Raw genomic sequence first — 6476 nt, 5'->3', positions numbered from 1 at the left:
AGCCCCCTCCAAGGCCCCCTTGACTGCTCCCCCACCCCGAGTCCCCCTGGCTCCTTCCTGTCCCCTGCTTTGGACCCCTCTCCGGCTGCTCCACCACCCGGAGCCCCCTCGGGAGCACGCCCTCCCTGGGTTGCTGCAGCCAGGCCAGGCACCCGCTGGATCACTCAAAGGACCAGAGTTGCCTGTAGGAGGAGAGGAGGGAAGGGGTTGGGGGGTCCCACACAGGAAGTGACCCAGACTCCCAGGCTTGCGGGCTCCGAGCAGGAGCAGCAGGGGCCCAGAGCTGAGGGACCATAGGTGACCATAGTATTGCCCAGACTCAGCCTTCCTTGCCAGCAGATGCCCTGGCCCCAGTGGGGGTGGGTAGAGGTTTCCTCCAGCTGTGGAAGTGGCCCAAGTGCTGGGAGCTCACCTCTGTGTCACCCATCGCTGGCTTTCCTTTGCCAGGGGCCACCCCCTACGGCAAGGGCTGAATGTGTGTACAGAGACGTCTCACCTGGTCCCTTACTAGATGCAGCCCCCTCTGGCCTGCAACCTGGAGGCTTTTCGTCTTAGACTAGCAATGCTACTGAGCCAACTAGGACAGGGAGCGGAGACTTAGCCTCTCTCGGAGAAGCAGTGGGATAAATTTAGATGGGCAGAAAGTCATTATCCAAAATAGAAGCTCTCCTCCAGGGAGTTGTGGTGGCCAGAGCTCGGCAGGAGCTCTGTTTTGCATCTGATGTTGAAAACGGCATCGTCGCCGCCGGCATCACCGCAGCCTACTCAAGCCTGGGCCTTGATTCAGTGTAGATTTGGAGGGAGGAAAACCAGCCATTAAGTCTCTAAACTGGCTTCCCAGTGAGTTGCTGGGCCTCCTTGGATGGCACTCATCCAAATCATGGTCTGCTTTGTTTTGTGAAATCAGGTACAGTTACAGCCTGAGGGGATTCAGCTGCAGGCAATAATAGCGTATAAAGCAGTGGTTCACAAGCCTTTTGGGTTGCGTGCCCTTTTTTTTTTTAAGTTCATTATACTGTTGTGCGTGCCTACACTTCTATGTTATGGATAATACAAAGTCATCTTTTCTGTCAGTACCATACAATCGCACAGTAACTTCTCCAACCACTGACGACAGGGGTGTCAACTATACAGCCCTGGGCCTGATCCAGCCTATGAAGTCGTGTCATCTGGCCCACTGAGCTTGCAAGGGCCAGGCATTTAGGGGTGGGGCAACCAGCTTTGGCATTAATCCCCAGAGCTTCCAGAGTTAATGCAGCAGCTCAGGGAGTTGCAGGTTACCACTGCTGCTATACACCCTGCCACTGAATCTCAGGGTACACAGTGCTGTTGGGACTTGTTTTGGCAGTGGCAGGGCAAGAGAAACCCGTGTGGCTCCCTGAGCTGACAGCAGCCAGGGCACCCATCGCAGTTAACATCCATGCTCACCCCACTGCTGGAGGCGGGTCCAAATCTGACCCAGAGGGTCAAGCAAGTTTGTCTCCCTTGAACTGAGAGAGCTTAATTGTTTCTGGGTTTTTTGGTTTTCTTTTTCTTCCTATTCTTCCATTTATATTTCCTCTTTCCTTGGTTCTGCTTTTCCATTCCTTGTTGCATGATCTCTAGAAATTTGCTGCTTACCCCTGGGGATAGGTGTAATCCACTTGGACACAAGAGGTTCTAGGTAAGCAGGGAGAGAATTTAGATCACATAATGCAGATTTTTCCATCTTTTAATTCATTTTTTTAATGTTTGGGCTTGGTGAATAGTGAAAAAAGGGGAAAACCATTTTCTCCTTTCTTGAATAACTTTTAAATCCTTCTAAGACAAGGGCAGCATTTTCCACTTACAGAATCCAGTCATTCAATTTCAGTTAGCAGTGACACCTTCTGTTGCTTTTGGGAAAATAACTTTCCCAGGTACTGAGGTCTAAATTTTTCTAGATTTTAACCACACTATATTATTTAACCTGAACATGGATAAAAATATTCAGCAAATAGATGTTGGAAAACTTTATGATGTTCATGAATCATGTCAGCCTGGCACAAGATGTACACTCTTCTTTCAGAGAGATTCAAGTTCTGCCTAATGCCTAGGTTCCAGTGCAAAATTAGGACAGTATTGCACTCCAAAAAAGATCATTTATAAGAGTGTAATATTACACTTTATTTTTTGCTTAATTTTGACAGTTGTCTATGACAGAGATGAAAGTTTCCATGGTGTTTTAGAATGGAGGCAATTTAAACAAACAGTCTTTCCCCTCTCCCCCCCAGGAAAACAAACAAAATCCCATTTTGCCTTGGTAACATGTCCTTCCTCAGTACAATGTTTTCTGCTTTGTATTTCTGAACTTTTGTTGAGCATGCACTGGCTTCTGTATTTGCCTGCAACTTAACAGTGCCACTGGTTTCTGTGTCACTACTCTAATTCAAGTGCTGTGTTGCACCTTGAGTTTTTATTTTGTTTGAGAAAGCAGTGCACATATGAATACATCTGTGAAATTACGTCTTAGTGCAGTCAGGAGAACACAAAACGTATTGTAGAATAGATTTCTCAGTTCCTTAGAATGGGAAAATGTTCAGACCTGTGAAACAGTTTGCCTAGTCCCGTGGCAAATTTCCTTTTATGTTTGCAGAACGGGTTATATAGTTGTGATTCTGCCGTCTTTGAGAAACTGCCACATTTGTTTTTATGAGCCCCTAGCTTCAGTTAAATCTTGTACATATGTTGTTGGTGTTCAACTTGCTTTAATTTTTTAAATACAGAAAACCCTAGATCATTCAGTTTCTTCATTTACACAATACTACTTTATTTTGCCAACCTTGGTAGATATTTTGTTGTTGGCTAGTGACTCTGCTCTGACTAATATACCCTCTTATAGAAAGTGAAGTCAGTATGAATATCAACATAAATCTTTTAAAGATACAACCATATGCTAGCACTGTACTTGGATAAAATGAATTTAATTTAGACATGATTTGGCCAGTCATAAATGATAAGTGCAGTAGTTCTTCCTGACTACAGCTCTCTTCAGCAGTTTTGCTCACCTTGGCTTCACTGAAAGATCAGAGCTCCAAAAAGAGTTTAGAATTTTCACTCGAATAAAAAGAGATTGGAAGAACCTAAGGGCTTAAATTAGTTAAATCTTTTAAATTTAGGATGAAAAACAGTAGTGTAAACAACCCCATCAGGCCCTTAGAGATAAAATTAAAAACTGCATTCAAGGTGGGAAGACACTTCCAACCAGTCCAAGGCTACCTTCTACATACCCCTCTTTTAAAACTATTACTGGAATTTAGCTATTGGGAAAGGTGGCATTTTACTGGGCAGTCCAGCTCCCTTTAATGTCAAGGGAAAATTCCAACAGACTTCATAGGGCTTGGGTTGGGCCAGTAGAGCTGGCTCTTGAAACTGCATAATGGAAACAGTACTAGCAGTGCCCTACACAATACCCCAGTGCTCCCCACTATTCTGCCTCATTAATTATACCAGTTGTATTCTATATTCATCTACAAAGTAATCCATAAAATGGACTACTTGTATGAATAAGGATTACTCACCCAGGCAAAACTTTGTAAAATAAATCTCTTTAATCCCTCAGTACCTTTGCTTACATGTCTGAATGTACAGAGTTGGAAAACTCAAGCTGTTCCACAAAGTTAGAAAATAATTACTGTATTAAAATGTGTTTATTAAATAATTGATTCTGGCAAATGCAGTTTCAAAAGGAAAAAAGGTGTTTATTAAAAATTTTATTGGAGGCATTGCAGAAAATGTGCATTATGTTCCTTATTATGTTGTTATTTATTTGTATGGTGGCAGCATGTAGGGGCCACAGTTGTGGATTAGGGTCTTGTCATTCTGGGCATGGTACAAACAAAGACCAAAAAAAGTTCACCCATCATGAAAAAGTGTATAATTAAGACAAGAGCCAACATATGGATACATTAAAAGAAGAGAGCAAGAAAATGAAGTGTATGTGTATGCTGCTATTTAGAGTCCTCTTTAGCTCACTCAAGCCAGTTGCTTGACCTTCCCCTCCCCCAATGTACAAGTTACCTTGCAACCACTACACTTTGTGCTTTCTGGTCTAGGGCCTTACCCACTACTTGTGTCTCCTGTGATTGGTTGATATTACAGGCAGGAAAGAGAGGAAGCGGGGTGCTAAAGTTAAAAGCAGGGATTTGTAGTATTGTTGCTTGCCAACTCCCTGTAGCTTGCAGTGCCTGGTTCTGAACAATGTGTAGATGGGAGCAGGGCTGGTTTCAGGATCTGACTCCAGGGGTAGTCTGAACCACATCTAAGGATGGAATATAGGGTTTTCAGTGTTAGGCTGGTCAGCAGGTTTGAGCTTATGCTCAGCCTAAGTAACAGTGTAGGTGTATTCAATATTAGTGGGGACCAGCCTTTTCGTCAGGGTGCCACAATGTAAGCCCTGTACCCTCCCTGAGACTCTGATCCCCTTCCTCTGCCTGTTCCATTGCTGTTTTCTGCTCCCTGTTTTATCAGTTGTTATGTTCCCTGGCTGCCTATACATGTGCTCATTGGCATTCTAATTAGAACACTTCAACATTGCTAGTGTCACACGTATTAAGCCCCTGCACATTTTAAAGTGGTCACAGGATACTTTATCTAAACTTCATTGGATGAGGTTCAAATAAAGCATTGCACAGCCAGTTTTAAATGTGTGGGGGCTTACTACATGTGACAGTGAAGCATTTTAATTGGAGTGGTTGTCCAGGAGCCACTCTAAAATGCCCTCCCCCATCCCCAAGCATGTGTATAAGCAGCCCATTCCCTTCCTGATCTGCTGCTTGTTACACATATAGGCAACCCATGCCACTTGTAGCAAGCATGTTATAAGGTAAACAAAACCAGGCAGCAATCATTGTTTCACACCAGCTGCATAACCATGGCCTATCATTTTGTGGGCATCATGTCTAATTATTCAAATAGAAGGCAGGATAGATTTGCACCTTATAGGGTAACTAAAAGTGTTTGGGGGAGTGGGTATATGTGTTTACACATACATACATGCACACAGCACAAGCTTTCCTGGAATGAAATTCACTTCATAAGATGCCGTGAAAGGATATGCATGAAGCACTATATAAGGAGAGAGTAATTTGTGTTAAAGTAACATGCAGGGTGGTTTCACAACACTGAAATTTCAGCATTGGTCAATGTGAAACAATGGCAGGATTTTTAATGAACAACATCTGGAAGGGACCTTTGGTCTCTTGGTTGGCACCATATCTTGACTGTCACGGAGTGGGGCCTAGGGGCGGCCGTGATCCCTCCAGCACCCCCCACCGTGTCAAGTAGGCGATCCAGCACCCTCTTTTCTCACCCGCCACGTCTTGTTGGTATATCTAAGTTTCTATGGGAGGCTGCCTTTGATCCCCTTGTACACGGTGTTATGCTGAAACTATCCCCCGTTCCATATGAGGTGACTAGGTCCACCCCAGCCTTAAGGGCTATGCGTGCCTCCTACCTGCCCTTTAGCACACCCCAAGCCTCGCAGCTCTTCCAGACATTATCAGGTCCTTTTCTTTTCCACGCCCTCCCCAGCACCCCTGGGCTTGTCACGTACCCAGTGCCCCTCTATCCATTAGCCCTCTCCGGCTTACTGACAGTACTCTTCGCAGTTGGGCTCAGGCAGCCTGAGCCTTACCTGGCCCCTTTGACCCCTCGGAGTCCCCACCACTGTGGAGCCCCTCTGGGACCCTTTCCCGTCCGCACCCCTACTGGGGTTTCTGTCAATTCCTAGTTGGGCTCAGGCGGCCTGAGCCTTACCTGGCCCCTTTGACCTTTCAGGGTCCGCACCACTGGGGAGCCCCTCTGGGATCTCTCTCAGTCCGCACCCCTCCTGGGGTTTCTATCAATAGTATATGCCCCCTCCTGGGACTTCGCTCAATACTTGCCCTCACCGGGGCTTCTCTCTGTACCTGCCCTCTCATGGGGCTTCCATCAAGTACGCACCCGCTCCTGGGGCTTCTCTCTGCACTCTCCGGGCTCGTCTCTCTAGTAGCACCCACCCTGGGCTTCTCTTCACGTGACTCTCCCCTTGGAGCCTAACACAAGTCCCTGCAGGCTTCTCACTGGTGCTCCTTGCCAGTGGGGCTCAGGTGGCTTTAGCCGTGCCTGGCCCCAAAATCCTCTTTGCCCTTCTCAGGGCTAGGGTCTTGTACCCCAACTACAGTGCCCTCACCGGCACTGTGCCCCTCCCCAGGGCTGGGGTAGTACACCTCACAATGTAGCACCACACTCCAGCACTGGGAGCACCCCCACTTTACTGGGGCACTCCTCAACGAGGCCTCCTCCATCCCCTTATAGCCTCACCTGGTCCTCTGGTCTAACAGTAGCAAAACAGAACCATAAGCCAAACGGCTGTAACACAATAGTAAGCCTCCTGGCTATAACATAGGATCTAAGCTCACTTGGCTCTCTAGCAATGGCCTCCCAGTCAGGGTTCTCTCCACCCTTACCATGGTGCA

General features: G+C 46.5%; 1 long non-coding RNA gene across 1 annotated transcript in view; it reads left to right on the top strand.

Annotated features, from left to right (window-relative positions):
- Window positions 1–365: 365 nt before the first annotated feature.
- LOC109313711 overlaps window positions 366–6476 on the top strand; it is a 101565-nt gene continuing 95454 nt past the window's right edge. The window contains exon 1 of the long non-coding RNA XR_002102126.1: window positions 366–840. This is a non-coding gene — a long non-coding RNA (uncharacterized LOC109313711). The remainder of the gene's footprint in view (window positions 841–6476) is intronic.

The sequence above is a fragment of the Crocodylus porosus genome, unplaced genomic scaffold, assembly GCF_001723895.1.
Source record: "Crocodylus porosus isolate Cpor-Errol unplaced genomic scaffold, CroPor_comp1, whole genome shotgun sequence".
Classification (NCBI taxonomy): domain Eukaryota; kingdom Metazoa; phylum Chordata; order Crocodylia; family Crocodylidae; genus Crocodylus; species Crocodylus porosus.
Note: the sequence above shows the minus strand (reverse complement) of the source record. Positions and strands in the feature narration are given on the sequence as shown.